The 17,794-nt window shown below is 44.9% G+C and overlaps 1 long non-coding RNA gene across 1 annotated transcript; it reads right to left on the bottom strand.

Moving 5' to 3' along the window:
- Window positions 1–7,887: 7,887 nt before the first annotated feature.
- On the bottom strand, window positions 7,888–12,126 carry LOC308472580. The gene is made up of 3 exons (XR_013983591.1): window positions 12,014–12,126; window positions 10,804–10,839; window positions 7,888–8,107 (listed from the first exon to the last, which is right to left on the bottom strand). It is a non-coding gene; the product is annotated as an uncharacterized lncRNA (long non-coding RNA).
- Between the last annotated feature and the right edge of the window lie 5,668 nt (window positions 12,127–17,794).

The following is a 17,794-nucleotide window of genomic DNA, read 5'->3' as shown; positions in this document are numbered from 1 at the left end:
TAGGGCTCTTTCTCAGCATCAGGGTCTTTTCCAGGGAGTCTTCTCTTCTCATGAGGTGGCCAAAGTATTGGAGCCTCAGCTTCACAATCTGTCCACTAATTTGGATGGCTTTAAAGAGGATCAGACAATTTCATGGAGGAGAGGGCTATTGATAGCTACTAGCCATGGTGGCTATATTCTGCCATCACAGTAAGAGACAGTAAGACATTAATGCTTCTGAGTACAAGTTGTTGGAAATCACAGGTGAGTCATGCTTGCAGGTTTCCCAAAAGGAGCATCTGGTTGGCCACAATGAGAACAGGATGCTGGACTAGATGGACCACTGGCCTGATCCAGCAAGCTCTTAGGAGAGGGCTGTGATGGCCTGGGACTCAGGCTCGGACTCGGAACCGGAGGAGTCTCAGTCCGCACCGGATCCTCTGCCTCAGGTGGCATCTGAACCGAGTCTGGGGTCTGATTCTGAAAAGCCCCAGTCTGCACAGGTTCCCCTGCAACAAGCACCAGCTGGGCCTAGTCAGGGGCCTGAGCCTGCCCTGGCTCCAGGGGATTACCTCGTTACCCTCTGCTGGGCAATCACATGCAGCTGCTCCACTACCAGTTGCGTCAGGAGAGGCTGAGGTGGCCTCTGGTCTAGTAACCCACCGACATCTCCCGAGCTGCAGAGACTCAGGTCTGAGAGAAGGAGAGACCTGAGTACTTGCAGGAGGAGTGCTCACCTTCAGGCAAAACAGGGAAGTGAGTCGCCGGGGGATCAGGACCGGCCGTTGCCCCAACAGAGATAAAAGGCTGTCGGACCCTGCCCCAGGTTGCAGGAGCAACATTGCTGCTTGCTGGAACCTGCCTGAGACCCTGTGCCTGACCTAGCCTGGTTTCCTGCCTTGTGACTTGCCTTGGCCATGTTAGACTGACTCCTTGCAGAATCCTTGGATTCAGGACCAGACCTGGACCGCGTTGTTCGGGTTTACCCCTGGGCCCAGCACAAGGGCAGCCACAACACCCCTCCCAGGCGTGGTCATATTTTTTCCACTCAGCTCCTTGTCATCCAAGGGTCATGAAACCAAATTTTCCATCCACTGAATCCAAAATATTTTATTAGGTTAATGTACTATTCAGTATTTCCTTGCTTTGGTACACCGTGTCTTCTTGAGGGAAAGCAACCCTGGAGCACAATACCTAATGCGGGAAATAATATATAGGGAGAAACCTTAAAACAATACATGCTATTGAACCATTCAACTCTAAAGAGATACTGTGTGTCATGTGATGAACTTTACTTTCTGTTCCTTGAACATGATGGCTTCCTGATGAAAAACATGCAACGTAGATGGTAATTAGCATTTGTTTATTTTTGTCTCCTTGATTAATAGTGTTGGTCACCACGTGCATCGCATCCAGATCATTCATGCACTGGGCTTACAGAACATTATATCACAAACTCCTATAAATTGGTGGGCGTTCAGACTTTCAGAAGACACACAACTATCATCAGAGCTTTCTCCTTCAGTAGTCATCTCTTGCTGTTCCACTTGAGAAAAAGTTTCAACAATGCCTTTGAGCTGGTTTTTGCTTTCCCTTTCTGTGATGTTTTATTCTTTTCTGCAGGTAAGATATACACTGAAATTTAACAGATTCAGAACAATAAAATTGGACTGGGAGGGAGGGCGCTTCTAGCACCAGCATGGCCAGTTTATGTTCTATAAACTGCAAACTGAAAAACTATTAACTGAAAGGGCATTGATAGTGGTGAGGACAGAGGAGATCCTGAGTTCGTTTCCTCCCCACTCACACCACCAATTTGGAATCAATCCCACATGTACGGGAAGAAAGTGGGATTGAAGAAGGAAGAAATATGAGGGGCTTAATCCTGTTTTATGGGACGCGGGTGGCGCTGTGGGTTAAACCACAGAACCTAGGACTTGCCGATCAGAAGGTTGGCTGTTCGAATCCCCGCGATGGGGTGAGCTCCCGTTGCTCGGTCCCTGCTCCTGCCAACCTAGCAGTTCGAAAGCACGTCAAAGTGCAAGTAGATAAATAGGTGCCGCTCTGGCGGGAAGGTAAACGGCGTTTCCGTGTGCTGCTCTGGTTCACGAGAAGCGGCTTAGTCATGCTGGCCACATTACCCAGAAGCTGTACGCCGGCTCCCTTGGCCAATAAAGTGAGATGAGCGCCGCAACCCCAGAGTCGGCCACGACTGGACCTAATGGTCAGGGGTCCCTTTACCTTTACCTATAATTCTGCTTTACAAGCCACAGAGAAAGAAAGAAAGAAAGAAAGAAAGAAAGAAAGAAAGAAAGAAAGAAAGAGGAGGAGGATGGAAGACAGAGAGAATCAGAAAGACATATCTATGGAAGAGTGGAAGAATGGTTGATGTGATTGTAGGAGGGAGGGAGAAGTAGAAGACTGTCCCAAATCTTGCCTATTATGAATGGGGGCTCTTAGGTCCAAGGCCAGGGACCACAAGCAGTTCTAAGCCCTATTCTCTGGCATAAGAGGAGGCTGAGAATGCTGATTCCTTAAAGAAGCTTGTGCACAGATAGGGTGGGGCTGCAATCCCATTCTCATGTAAACATGAAGATGCACTGCCCATGAGTAGCATCCTGAACAGAGGCAAGCAACAGGTATGACTGTTGAAAACATTCCTATGCTGCCAAGCGTACTATGGCAATCTGGAGGAGGGGAGGAACCCTTCCATAACAATTAGTAGATCTCTGATTTTAAATGTTGATTTGGTTTGCATGGTGTTACCTGTGGACAAAAGCACGCAATCTTCAAGCCCTGAGAATATAGATTTGGACTAACACAGCCAAGGACTATTGACTAATAGAGGTCAATGAATTATCCTTTGGCCTAAGAGAATGAATTTCCTGGGAATTCAGAAAGCACCTTGTTGAGAAGGGAATTGTGCAGGGGGAAGGGCCAGCATCATGTTTATTTTGCTCTAGGAGCCTTAGTTTGGTCAGAATCAAGTATATACTTCCAGAGTTAAAGCCAAATACATTACTTCTGGTAAAGGAGCCAGCATAAAGGAGTCAGTAGAGGGCCATGAAAAATTGTGTCCCGGGCTTTTTAGACTGGTCTACCCATGTACTATCTGAAACCAAAGGGGTACACTGGTTGCCACATGTGGATTCCCTCCCCCAACTCTCCTACCCCACTATTCAGGGATGGTGGGAGTTACTGCAGAGTTGTCATACGTCTGGAATTTCCCAGACATCACCGGGATTCAGCCATCAGAAACAGTGTCCGGGCAGAAATAGCTGAAATGTCCAGGCAAATCTGGACGTATGGCAACCCATGTCCTTTAAAAAAACTTCAACAACTTTGGGCCAGAACAGCTCAACAACTTTTGTGTCTGGATTTTCACTTTTTGAAATATGGCAGCCATAATTTACTGTCTGATGACGTCTGGAGGCTGGCAGGTTGTGTCAACTTACTTTGGCATGAGTTTGGTGGCAGGTAATTCAGCCAACACAGTGGTGGGGTTCAGATGATGGCAGGTATGATAGGCACACATTGCTTAAAAGGTATTGGGGAATGAGCTGAATTTTTTTTAAAAATGTGGGATACATGCAACACACCAGGTTCTTGTATACTTTTGGACCATCTCAACAAATGAGAATGGTTGTTTTTCCCCACCTCCGCTGCTAATAGACTTTCCCTTTCATAGGAGATATGGTTGAAACCATACAATGATGTGTATTCATCTCCGCCACCTCTCATACAGACCAACATTACCAGAGTGCTTCCTTTGTGTAGGAGATGCTGCTGTAATCAAGCCTCGCCATCAACCAGCTGTAGAAGCATGCGAGACAGACGGAGGCTACTGCGATGGAGAAATTTGTCGTCCGGGTTACTCACGACTAAGGATGTGCTATGACAAGATCCCTTGTTGCATACGCTATTAAAAGCGGGACAAAAAAGAATGGAAGTAGAAAATATAAGGTCTTCATTACTGTGCAAAACAAAGTGGAATGGAAATAAAAAGTCCAGTTTAAGGTCCTCATTATTGTGCTGACTGTGAATGAATTGGGTTATAGGAACATATACTGAATCAAACCACTGGTCCATCTAGCTCAACTTTGTCTGGATTGTCAGCATCTGTCAATTTAGCTCAAGCATTCCAGAGTTTCAGACCAAGACTTTCTCCAAGTCTACTAGGATGTGCTGATGATTGAACCTGTGACTTTCTGCATGCAAACATATGTTGTGCCACTGAGCTATGGCCTTTCCCTGTGATAGGTTTTTCCTTTCCTTTTCTGCTTCTGCATTATCTCCATTCTTAAAAGAGGTGCTCAATTATTTTCCTCTTCCTCCTCCTTATTAGGACTGTACCCAACAGACTAAATAGAACTGATTTGACAACAGCACATTGATAAATTTAAAATAAGATAATGAATTTAATTTTTTAAAATCCATTTAACACAATCAAATGCTTTAAATAAATCCAGGGAGGATTTATTATTCCTAAAATAATCCATTATGCTAAGAAGTCTACAATACACTTACGTACAATAAACCCAAACTGATCTGGCTGGATAATTTCCCCAACATAGCATTTAAGCTATTTTGTCAAAATTGTATACACAATGGTTAAAAATCAGATCTGTCTATATGAATGCATTTCCAATAGTTCTTTTTGTGGTTTCAAAAAAGCTATGGTTCAGGAAGCTATCGTTCCAAACCATCAGGCACCTTCCAAAAACCCACTAGGCAATGGTAATAGATGTGGTAGAAGCATGTTGCTTCTATTCTTTATTCTTTATAAAAAGCTCCTAGAAGCCTGGGGATTTATTGTTGGAGTTTGCATACGACCGAGCTGTAATGGCTCTCCTCCTTCTCGTATCTTCGGAATCCATCAACCTCTGCTCTGACGGTGATTAACAACCTAAGCCTTTAATGAGGCTTCAGGCACGCTCCTATTACGCAGAGTATCCAAACAGCAGCAGAAAGAGAGAGAAATGTGTGCTACATTGCTAGGTTTATTTCTAACTACTCAGGAGAGAAAGAATATGCAGATGCTCTCTGTGAGAGACAAAGAACAACAGGAACAAAGAAACAGTAAACCAGTAACATCAACATCCATCTCCCGTCTTCCGTGAGACTTCCAGCAGTCTGGAATGTCAACAGAGTCTTTTAAATATATGCCACAGATTACTGCCTTCATAGCTTCTTGGAAAAGTGTGGGACTTATTATGGGCTCTGAGTTTTCCCTAAAGCAGTGTTCCAGACCCTCCTGAATAATTTGTCTGCAACTCTATGTGGATAGTAGAGTTGGACTGAACCTCCACACTAGGACAACCCAGTGGAGGAGGCCCATCTCACCGACTTAGAGAACCAAGTGTTATCTGTGATTTTGATTGGCCCTATTTTTGCTTGAGCGACCTGGCTCATCAACTTTTTGATTACTAAAACGAAATCCAGCTTTGCAATATGTTCCTTTCAAATGTATTTTAAAAGATCTAATAGAATGCTAGAACTGCAAGTTTGAAGGGACCCCAAGGGTCATCTCGTCCAACCTCCTGCAATGCAGGAATCTCAGCTAAAGCATCCATGACAGGAGGCTATCAAAGCTGCACTTAAAAACCTCCAAGGAAGGAGAGTCCACAACCTCCCGAGGGAGACCATTCCACTGTCAAACAGCTCTTACCATCAGAAATTATTCCTGGTGTTTAGTTGGAATCTCCTTTCTTGTAACCTGAAGCCATTTGTTCAAGTCCTACCCTACAGAGCAGGAGAAAACAAGCTTGTTCCCTCTTCCATTTGTGGACTCTCGCCATTGGAGGTCTTTAAGCACAGGTTGGATGGCCACTGTCATGGTTGCTTTAGTCAAGATTTCTACATTGTAGGAGGTTGGACAAGATGACTCTTTTTGTCCCTTCCAACTCTACCATTCTATGATTTAAAGTTTTACAATTTCTTTACCACAACTCAAATAATGTTATCTAGAGACTTGGGCATGCCTTTGGTAAACAAATATTTCAAATACTTGGGAGGTTACATCACCTAAAATCTGAACAACTTATTTGCGATGAATAATGACACAATATGGAAGGCATTTCTAGTAGGTTTGCAACAATGAAATAAGCCGACTTATTGCTTATCTAGTTGTATTGCTACTTTTAAAATGATGGTTTCAGCAAAGCTTTCATTTGTGTTCTATGTCTGAGACATAGCCAGGCAGTAAGTAGCCCAAAATCACCCAGGGAACTATTCATAGATGAGTGCTACTTTTAACTCTGGTCTCCTACACCCTAGTCTGTTAAATATCTTTCCACATTCTGGAAAGAAGGCACAGAAGTGAATAAGTCAAGAGGGGTCATCTTTTTCCACATGGCTTTTTGGGCTTAGTTAGGCACTAACTTTTTGAATTATGGTGCTGGAGGAGACTCTTGAGAGTCCCATGGACTGCAAGAAGATCAAACCTCTCCATTCTGAAGGAAATCAGCCCTGAGTGCTCACTGGAAGGACAGATCCTGAAGCTGAGGCTCCAATACTTTGGCCACCTCATGAGAAGAGAAGACTCCCTGGAAAAGACCCTGATGTTGGGAAAGATGGAGGGCACAAGGAGAAGGGGACGACAGAGAATGAGATGGTTGGATGGTGTTCTTGAAGCTACCAGCATGAGTTTGATCAAACTGCGGGAGGCAGTGGAAGACAGAAGTGCCTGGCGTGCTCTGGTCCATGGGGTCACGAAGAGTCGGACACGACTAAACTACTAAACAACAACAACAACAACAGGCACTAACTGCTTATAAAACAGCAATGTTTTAGTGTCCACAGCTTTGCAAGCTATGAGGATTGGAAGAAAGCTAGAACAATCTACCCTTGCTTAAGAAGAGTAGAAGAGTTTGGATTTGATATTCTGCTTTATCACTACCCTAAGGAGTCTCAAAGCGGCGAACAATCTCCTTTCCCTTCCTCCCCCACAACAAACACTCTGTGAGGTGAGTGAGGCTGAGAGACTTCAGAAAAATGTGACTAGCCCAAGGTCACCCAGCAGCTGCATGTGGAGGAGCGGGGAAGTGAACCCGGTTCACCAGATTATGAGTCCACTGCTTCTAACCACCACACCACACTGGCTCTCTTTTCCCTGCCTTTTCCCTGCCTAGGTGTTGTCCCACCGACATGACCCCCTTGGACACATACTGCCCTACCAGGTCAGAGGCTACCAGCTACCACTGCCATTGTACCAGGCTTATAGCCATCAGGGTCCCCAGACTCTGAGCTTTCATTTTTAGAAGAACCAGTTTCTAGCCCTCCAGGGAAAAAAGGCTACAAAAAGAAATGTGCAGGTACCCCTCTGAGCAGGACCGTCTTAAGCATATCCAGCGCCGTGGTGCAAAGATCCCTCCATCCCCCACCCCCCGATACCCATAGCTGCAGACATTTTTTAGGGAGGACAGCGCTTTGGGTGATGTGCCCAGCTTTGTCGGGCTGGAGGAGGCGGGCAGCGACTGGATGGCAGCTCCTCCAGTGGGGAAGAGGTGGAGGCTGGACGCGGTGGCTCCAAGCTCAGCTGACTGCTTTGTGCCATGGTGGCCATGGCAGGCAGAGTCTCCGGGTGCAGTGCTGCTTCAGCACGGCATGGCGGGCGAGGGCAAGGGCAAGGGCGGCGAGCTGATGCCAGCAGGTGTCCTCCAGAACTTTGCACCCTGGCTCCCTGCGCCACTAGCCTCTATGGGTAAGACGCCCCTGCCTCTGAGACAATGACTTTCTATGTTCCCACCCAATGAATGAAATAAATGTTGCCATTGACTCAGTCATTGCTTGGCAGAGAGAGACAGGAGCTTGGTCACAGAGAGTGCCCGTGATCTGCAAATGAGTTTCAAATCTGTATTTTTTGACATACATTTTAATGAGTGGAATAAAGTGTTTTATCTGCGTTGACACGATAACAGTAGCTTTCTTGGCTTTCCCAGCTGAAGAGCCATCACTTTTTCCAGGAAATTGGCATTATGAAATATGCGCTGACATGGAGCTGAACCTCATTTTACCTCGCAGCACACTTCATGCTTGCCACAGTCAGAATCAGTGTGTATTCCCTTGCACTTTTTCTTAGGCATGCATTCACCTCCGATTAGCTTACAACCTGTTCCTTTAGCAGTTTCTGTAAAGGGGGGAAATGGCCACACATTTAGAAGAGATGAATAAGAAGGGTAAAATTCGTATTTGACTGACAGGCTTATCAACATTGTCACAAACATGGGTGAACCTCAGGTTATAATTCTTTCTCTTCGACTCCAAAAATTCCATACAATAAAAAACTCCAGGTTAAGAAGCTACCTTATGACATGTTAGAGCAAGTGAGAAAGGACCATTTGTTGCCAGGAACTGTGAGAAGATTCTTGAAGATTCTCCAAGCATTCAGGTGCAAGATTGTTTAGTCTACAGCAGCTATAAATAGCTATGGGGCACTGTGGCGTTTGGCCTCCTAGGTGTGTGACATCATACTGGGTTCATAAGGAAAGGGTTAACTAATTGTAAAATGACTAACCAATGGGAAGCCAAGGGGAGGAGTTAGAGTTGGAGTTAGAGTTAGGGTGGTTGAGAAGTCAGTCTGGAGTTAGAGAAGAGACTGAGAGGATAAGTCTGTGGGTTGGGCTAGTCTGATGTGAGAGAGTGAAAGAATCTGTTAAGAGGAGTCAGTCAAACAGTTGAAATAATCAGTCAGAAGGTATTAGGAAGGTATAGGCTGGTAAAGAAACTAAAGTTAAGAAACTGACAGGAATATTATCTGAGAAACCATAAACTTGTTAATGCTTATAAAATAAACTTGTTTATTGGGTTCAGTTCTAACAACGGTCTGGACTCAGTGTTTTACCCAAGAGTAACGGGTTGGTGGCAGCGGGGAAGCGAGCACAGTGGTGGCACAGGGATCAACAGACTGTTAAACATCCGGGGACCCTGTGTGATCACCACAGGCACTTATCTATGGACATGTGTGATTCCCACAAGGGAGAGACTGCTGAGCTGTGTGCAAGCAGCATTTAGGACTGAAGTGTGCCTTACTATCAGTGCGGTAGTAAAGTTGTAAATAGTCTTCTACCAACAAGATGGTGATTGCCTTTCAAGGAAGCAGTGCTTGACTGAGCTTTATTGCTTCCATGAGTGTTTTACTATCAAATTGCCTATCACCTGTGTGCAATTTGAACCTTCAACGCTTAAGCTGCGCAGTCATTACTCTGCCACGCAAAGGAACTAGCATTCACGTAAGGAAGTGTTGTTAGACCACCCTCAAGATTTACAGTTGCAGATCGTGAAATCTTCTTCACGACAGCTCACACTGCCTAACTGTCCAGCACGGGGGGGGGGGGGTGACAGAAGGAACTGAGAGAAGGGAAAGGGGGTGGCAGAAAGAGGAGGAACAGACCAAGGAAAAATGGGTGACTGAATGAGATAGAGCAGAGCCACGGAAGAATAAGGGAAGGGTGAATGAAAGAGAGAAGGAAAAGAGGGCAGGAAAAGAGAGAAGGAATGCTCTCTCTCAAAGAGAGCAAAAGAAAAGAATGAGGCACCATAGATTTAGCGCTGTGAATTAGGTAAAGGTAAAGGGACCCCTGACCATTAGGTCCAGTTGTGACCGACTCTGGGGTTGCGGCGCTCATCTCGCTTTATTGGCCAAGGGAGCCGGCATACAGCTTCCGGGTCATGTGGCCAGCATGACTAAGCCGCTTCTGGCGAACCAGAGCAGCGCATGGTAACGCTGTTTACCTTCCCGCTGGAGCAGTGCCTATTTATCTACTTGCACTTTGAGGTGCTTTTGAACTGCTATGTGGGCAGGAGCAGGGACCGAGCAACGGGAACTCACCCCGTCGTGGGGATTCAAACCGCTGACCTTCTGATCAGCAAGTCCTAGGCTCTGTGGTTTAACCCACAGCGTTACGGGTGTCACCCAATTAAAACAAATTTACTGTATGACTTTTAGAGAATGAATTGATTGATTATATTTTGAGAAACCTTCATAAGCGTGGAACAATAGTTCAAAAGCCAGAAGCGCAAGCTGCCTGTACATGATGCACTGGTGTGTAGCATTTCTGTAGAGACATCCCACAAGGGTGAAAATGGGATTCATCCCACCTACAGTTTTTTAAAGGATGTTATACTAAATTATATATTTTTTTTAAAAAAATGCTGCCTGTGGAAGTGCAGTCATCTATCTTTAACTGATTAAAACCATTGAACTGATTGGTCTAGTTTAGGGATAGAGAATCTGGGTCCTGGGTCCAGATGTTGCTGTTAGCCTCAACCAGCATAGCCAGTGGTTAGGGATGATGAGAATAAAGAGATAAATAGAAAGGACTGTAAACTTTTTCAATATGCAGTAACAGCGGCAAGAATATTACTCGCCCAGAAATGGAAACAGGAACAATTACCAACATTGGAGGAGTGGAGAATGAAGCTGATGGACTATGCAGAACTTGATAAACTGACAGGGAAGATTAGATATCGATGAGATCAAAAATTCATCGAGGACTGGGGAAAGTTTGTTGAGTATTGGGAAGGTATAAGTGATAAAGAAATAACGCTAGTGGCATTTAAAGAAGCTCTGTAAAGGTCTAAGAAATATTGTAAAAAAGGAAAATAGATATGGTAGGGTGTGTTAAAAGGCAATAGCAAATTTAGGAAATGTGTAAACAGGGAAAAAATCGGATGATTGTCAGAGAGGCTGAAGGAAGTCTAAAAATGTGAAAATTTGTGAAAGTTGTAATGTGGTGAGATATGAATTTTTTTATTGATGGAAAATTAATAAAAATATTATATCAAAAAAAGAGAATCATAGTTAACTGTTCTTATTTGTATTACCTTTTTTCCCTTTGTTCGGTGTATTACCTTGAAACCCTGCCAATGAAAAAGAAGGGGTATAAATAATAATAATAATAATAATAATAATAATAATAATAATAATATGTCAGGGGCTGGCAAGAGTTGGCTGGTGAAGGGGCGAGGAGAGAGGGAACCCAGGAGGACTCCCCTGTTGGAAGCCTGAGGACCCAGTCCTGACAGGCCTCATAAGGACTGCTGCTGCGGCTGCTGCCCAGCAAGGACTGGTGTATTTGGGGAAAAGTTTTGTTGGGAGTTTTTGCTGTTGTTACTGATATTAACTGATACTAACTAAACAGCCTCGGCCCAGTATACCTGAAGGAGCGTCTCCACCCCCATCGTTCAGCCCGGACACTGAGGTCCAGCTCCAAGGGCCTTCTGGTGGTTCCCTTACTGCGAGAAGCAAAGCCACAGGGAACCAGGCAGAGGGCCTTCTCGGTAGTGGCACCCGCCCTGTGGAACGCCCTCCCACCAGATGTCAAAGAGATAAACAACTACTTGACATTTAGAAGACATCTGAAGGCAGATGTTTTAAATGTGTGACATTTTAATGTATTTTTAATCTTTGTTGGAAGCCACCCAGAGTGGTTGGGGAAACCCAGCCAGATGGGCGGGGTACAAAAAATATAGTAGTAGTAGTAGTAGTAGTAGTATATTACTGATATTAACTTTGTAAGCCGTCTTGAGCATTGTTTTAACTGTGGAAAGGCGGCAAGTTGTGGGGTAACAACAACAACAACAACAACAACTTATTATTTATACCCCGCCCATCTGGCTGGGTTTTCCCAGCCACTCGGGGAGGCTTCCAACAAAATATTAAAAATACAATAAAACATCAAACATTAAAACCTTCCCTGAACAGGACTGCCTTCAGACTGCCTTCCATGTCACACATGAGGAGAAACCTTCCCTCTTCCACAATTCTTTCACCAGTGCCAGAAGTAACTCCGAGGCAGCTGCTGGAAGACTCTGAATCGGAGTCTTGGCTCAATTCCAAAGAGATGGCATACAGCGTCTCCACCCTCACCCCCCTCAATAACCTTTCCATTTAAACTTTCTTAGGGTGCAAGGGGACAAAGCCACAGTGCACAAGCTGGCCACACTGGTAGCAGACGCCTTCTAACCTCATTTTATTCTTCTGTCATTTATGTCAGAATGTTGTTGTTTTTCTATTTCAGGGTAGATGTCTTACCTCCAGAAAAGAAAAGCATCATAGAAATGGCAAGCATGAGAAGCCAGCGCAAAGGCATTGTTGAAGCTTGAACGGCAAGAGCAGACTATAGAGGCAGAATGCTCTGTGTCTTCTGGAAGGCTGAAGGTCCACTATTTATAGTAGTTTCTGAGACATTGACCTGTAAACCTTGTGCATGAATGATTCTGATGTGATGCATGCGATAGCAGAAAATATTCCTCAAGTTAATTACAGGGTACATTGCACTTTATTCTTCGGGAATCTATTATGTTCTAAGAGCATAAAGTAAACCTTATGATATTAGGCACAAGGTTTAACAATCGTTATAGGGTTCAGTAACATTGGTTGTATTAAAACACGGGTAGGCAAACTAAGGCCTGGGGTTTGGATCTGGCCCAATCGCCTTTTAACCTCGGCCAGCGGATGGTCCGGGAATCAGCGTGTTTTTACATGAGTAGAATGTGTGCTTTTATTTAAAATGCATCTCCAGGTTATTTGTGGGGCCTGCCTGGTGTTTTTACATGAGTAGAATGTGAAGAAACTGAAATTGACCAATTCTATGAAGACTTACAACACCTTAAAGAAATGACACCAAAGAAGGATGTTCTTCTCATTATAGGGGAATGGAATGCTAAAGTAGGGAGTCAAGAGATAAAAGGAACAACTGGCAAGTTTGGCCTTGGAGTTCAAAACGAAGCAGGGCAAAGGCTAATAGAGTTCTGCCAAGAGAACAAGCTAGTCATCACAAACACGCTTTCCCAACAACATAAGAGACGACTCTACACATGGACATCACCAGATGGGCAGCACTGAAATCAGATTGATTATATTCTCTGCAGCCAAAGATGGAGAAGCTCAATACAGCCAGCAAAAACAAGACCTGGAGCTGACTGTGGCTCAGATCATCAGCTTCTTATAGCAAAATTCAAGCTTAAACTGAAGAAAGTAGGAAAAACCACTGGGCCGGTAAGATACAATCTAAGTCAAATCCCTTATGAATACACAGTGGAACAGGTTTAAGGATTTAGATTTGGTAGACAGAGTGCCTGAAGAACTATGGATGGAGGCTCATAACATTATACAGGAGGCAGCAACTAAAACCATCCCAATGAAAAGGAAATGCAAGAAAGCAAAGTGGCTGTCCAACGAGGCCTTACAAATAGCGGGGGAGAGAAGGCAAGCAAAATGCGAGGGAGATAGTGAAAGATACAGGAAATTGAATGCAGATTTCCAAAAAATAGCAAGGAGAGACAAGAAGGCCTTCTTAAACGAGCAATGCAAAGAAATAGAGGGGAAAAATAGAATGGGAAAAACCAGAGATCTGTTCTAGAAAATTGGAGATATGAAAGGAACATTTCATACAAAGACTACCATAATAAAAGACAAAAGTGGAAAGGACCTAACAGAAGCAGAAGACATCAAGAAGAGGTGGCAAGAATACACAGAGGAATTATACCAGAAAGATATGGATGTCTCATACACCCCAGGTAGTGTGGTTGCTGACCTTGAGCCAGACATCCTGGAGAGTGAAGTCAAATGGGCCTTAGAAAGCACTGCTAATAACAAGGCCAGTGGAAGTGATGATATTCCAACTGAACTATTTAAAATTTTAAACGATGATGCTGTTAAGGTGCTACACTCAATAGGCCAGCAAATTTGGAAAACTCAGCAGTGGCCAGAGGATTGGAGAAGATCAGTCTACATCCCAATCCCAAAGAAGGGTAGTGCCAAAGAATGTGCCAACTACCGCACAATTGCACTCATTTCACACGCTAGCAAGGTTATGCTTAATATTCTACAAGGCAGGCTTAAGCAGTATGTGGACCGAGAACTCCCAGAAGTGCAAGCTGGATTTCGAAGGGGCAGAGGAACCAGAGACCAAATTGCAAACGTGCTCTGGATTATGGAGAAAGCTAGAGAGTTCCAGAAAGACATCTACTTCTGCTTCATTGACTATGCAAAAGCCTTTGACTGTGTCGACCACAGCAAACTATGGCAAGTTCTTAAAGAAATGGGAGTGCCTGATCACCTCATCTGTCTCCTGAGAAATCTCTATGTGGGACAAGAAGCTACAGTTAGAACTGGATATGGAACAACTGACTGGTTCAAAATTGGGAAAGGAGTACGGCAAGGCTGTATATTGTCTCCCTGCTTATTTAACTTATATGCAGAATTCATCATGCGAAAGGCTGGGCTGGATGAATCCCAAGCCGGAATTAAGATCGCCGGAAGAAATATCAACAACCTCAGATATGCTGATGACACAACCTTGATGGCAGAAAGTGAGGAGGAATTAAAGAACCTTTTAATGAGGGTGAAAGAGGAAAGCGCAAAATATGGTCTGAAGCTCAACATCAAAAAAACGAAGATCATGGCCACAGGGCCCATCACCTCCTGGCAAATAGAAAGGGAATAAATGGAGGCAGTGAGAGATTTTACTTTCTTGGGCTCCATGATCACTGCAGATGGTGACAGCAGTCACGAAATTAAAAGACGCCTGCTCCTTGGGAGAAAGGCGATGGCAAACCTAGACAGCATCTTAAAAAGCAGAGACATCACCTTGCCAACAAAGGTCCATATAGTTAAAGCCATGGTTTTCCCAGTAGTGATGTATGGAAGTGAGAGCTGGACCATCAAGAAGGCTGATTGCCGAAGAAGTGATGCTTTTGAATTATGGTGCTGGAGGAGACTCTTGAGAGTCCCATGGACTGCAAGAAGATCAAACGCATCCATTCTTAAGGAAATTAGCCCTGAGTGCTCACTGGAAGGACAGATCCTGAAGCTGAGGCTCCAATACTTTGGCCACCTCATGAGAAGAGAAGACTCCCTGGAAAAGACCCTGATGTTAGGAAAGATTGAGGGCACAAGGAGAAGGGAACGACAGAGGACAAGATGGTTGGACAGTGTTCTCGAAGCTACAAACATGGGTCTGACCAAACTGCGGGAGGCAGTGAAAGACAGGAGTGCCTGGCGTGCTCTGCTCCATGGGGTCACGAAGAGTCGGACACAACTAAACGACTAAACAACAACAAAGAATGTGTCTTTTTATTTAAAATGCATCTCTGGGTTGTTTGTGGGGCCTGCCTGGTGTTTTTACATGAGTAGAATGTGTGCTTTTATTTAAAATGCATCTCTGGGTTATTTGTGGGGCATAGGAATGCATTCATATATTTTTTCTTCAAAATACAGCCCAGCCCCCCACAAGGTCTGAGGGACAGTGGACCGACCCCCTGCTGAAAAAAGCTTGCTAACCCCTGTTTTAAAAGGTCATTCATACTGTAAAAAATATTTCCTGCTTTGGTTTGTTATGCTCCATGGCTGCTACCCCACAAGGAGACACAGTGTACCAAAGCAAGGAAATGCTGAACAGCACATTAACCTGATGAAATCTACAGGATCCAGTTGATGGTAAATTTGGTTTCATGCCTTTTGGATGGAAATTGAGTGGGAAGCTCAGAAGCCTGAGGAGGCTGCTGTCATATACAGGCCCACATGCCTTGGGTGTAGAAGTGTTCAGGATGCCTCCAGACAGAGAACCAGTGCGGTGTAATGGTTAAGAGCGGTGGACTCGTAATCTGGTGAACCGGGTTCGATTCCCTGCTCCTCCACATGCAGCTGCTGGGTGACCTTGGGCTAGTCACACTTCTTTTGAAGTCTCTCAGCCCCACTCACCTCACAGAATGTTTGTTGTGGGGGAGGAAGGGAAAGGAGAATGTTAGCCGCTTTGAGACTCCTTCGGACAGTGATAAAGCGGGATATCAAATCCAAACTCTTCTTCTTCTCTTCTTCATGCTCCAGCACTGGGGGGCAGAGAGCAGGCGGAGGCGGGGCTAGCGCATATCCCGGTGGATATGCAGGGGCATGGCACGCGTCCTGGGGACATGGCATGCTGTCTGCGGGGGCGTGGCGCCCAGCACGGGCGGGGGGGCAGCCTCAATGGCACTCCACCGGGATTGTGTTGCCGGGGACGGTGCGCTCCCCCCACACTCCTCTTCCTCCGCCAGTGCCTCCAGGAAAATATTGGAAAGACTCCTGTCTGCCATTCTGGGCGACCAGGTCCCATCAATATTTTAAATTGTTGTAATTCACCCAAGGACCTTAGTGTTGAGGGTGGAGGTATGAAATAAAGCAAGCAAACAAATAAATATAAAAATCTGTTGCTGTGTTATTCCATCTACGGTTGTGAGTCAGCTTATGACAGTGTCTTCTCATTATGAAATCTCTCCCTGTTGAGAGCTTGTGAGTGCTGTCAGAGCACCAAAACCTCCTCTTTTCTTCAGATAGCTATTGAGGTGTCCCAGGATCCTAGTATAGCTGTGTTGGGTCTCTTCTCATCATTGAGCTCTCCCTGGGGTTTGCCTGCCAATTTCCTCCTCCCTGCTCTTGCCCCAAGTTATTTCTGTAAGGAATTTTAAGCTTGTTAAAAGTTCTGTGAGATACCATGAAGACTAACCTGTCCTATCCAGAAGCCATCCTCGTGGAATCTAGTGGGGTTACTTCTTAGTATTGTATGGTTATTGTAACCCACACTAAAAATTGTAATGGCAGGGACCCCTTCTAAAACTAGGTTATACTTTTTCTGTTTCATTAGGCGCTAAGTACTTACAGAACTGGGACACGGGTGGCGCTGTGGGTTAAACCACAGAGCCTAGGACTTGCCGATCAGAAGAAGGTCGGCAGTTCGAATCCCCACGACGGGGTGAGCTCCCGTTGCTCAGTCCCTGGCTCCTGCCAACCTAGCAGTTAGAAAGCACGTCAAAGTGCAAGTAGATAAATAGGTACCACTCTGGCGGGAAGGTAAATGGCATTTCTGTGCGCTGCTCTGGTTCGCCAGAAGCAGCTTAGTCATGCTGGCCACAGGACTCAGAAGCTGTCTATGGACAAATGCCAGCTTCCTCGGCCAATAAAGTGAGATGAGCACCGCAACCCCAGAGTCGGTCACGACTGGACCTACCTTTACCTTTACTTACAGAACTGCCATGCTTTAGTGGCTAGAGCTTTGCAAAAGAGGATAATTGGGAGAAAACCAGAACAACTTGGCTCCACCTTGGCCATACCCCATCCCACCAGATCCAGGGGCTACCAATTACCACTGCTGATGTACCAGACTAACAGCCAGAAGGGTCCCAGACTCCGAGAAAAAATATTATGAAAAGAAATGTCAAGTATAATTCTTCCTGGCTCGTCTTTTCTTTCTGTGTTTTAGGCCAGTGAATGAAATCAGAGGGGTCACTGACTCAGCCGGGACTGTCTCCTGCAGTGTATCACTATCATTGCCTTGCAGAGGTAAAAAACCTGGCCATAGGCAGTGCCTTGTGACCTGCAAATGAGTTTCGAATTCGTATTTTTGGCATACATTTATTAAGTGGAATACAGCGCTGTGTTAACATGAGCACAACTTAGCTCTCTTCGCTTTCCCATGGAAGATCCATCTCTTTTTTTCAAGAAACTGAGGCTAAGATATACCATGCAATAACGTGGAGTTGAATCTCATTATAGCTGGCAGCACACCTCACGCTTGCCGCAGTCAGAATCAGTATGTATCTTCTGACAGTTTTTTTTAGGAATGCAGCTACCTCCGATTGTCTTACAAGCAGTTCCTTTAGATTCTCCTGGAAGAAAGGGAAATGACAACATATTTAGGCAGATGAATAAGGAGAATAAGATTGTGACTTGGAGGACAGGCTGATCAAACACCTCTGGAGCTTAGGCGAATCATTATTTCTCCCCCTCCCCCCTCAGTTCAACAATACCTAATCATATGAACACATTAAAAAGCTA

This window comes from Podarcis pityusensis (genome assembly GCF_964106645.2).
Source record: "Podarcis pityusensis genome assembly, chromosome: 3".
Taxonomy (NCBI): domain Eukaryota; kingdom Metazoa; phylum Chordata; class Lepidosauria; order Squamata; family Lacertidae; genus Podarcis; species Podarcis pityusensis.
The sequence above is the reverse complement of the archived record's forward strand: the minus strand, read 5'-3'. Positions and strand labels throughout refer to the sequence as shown.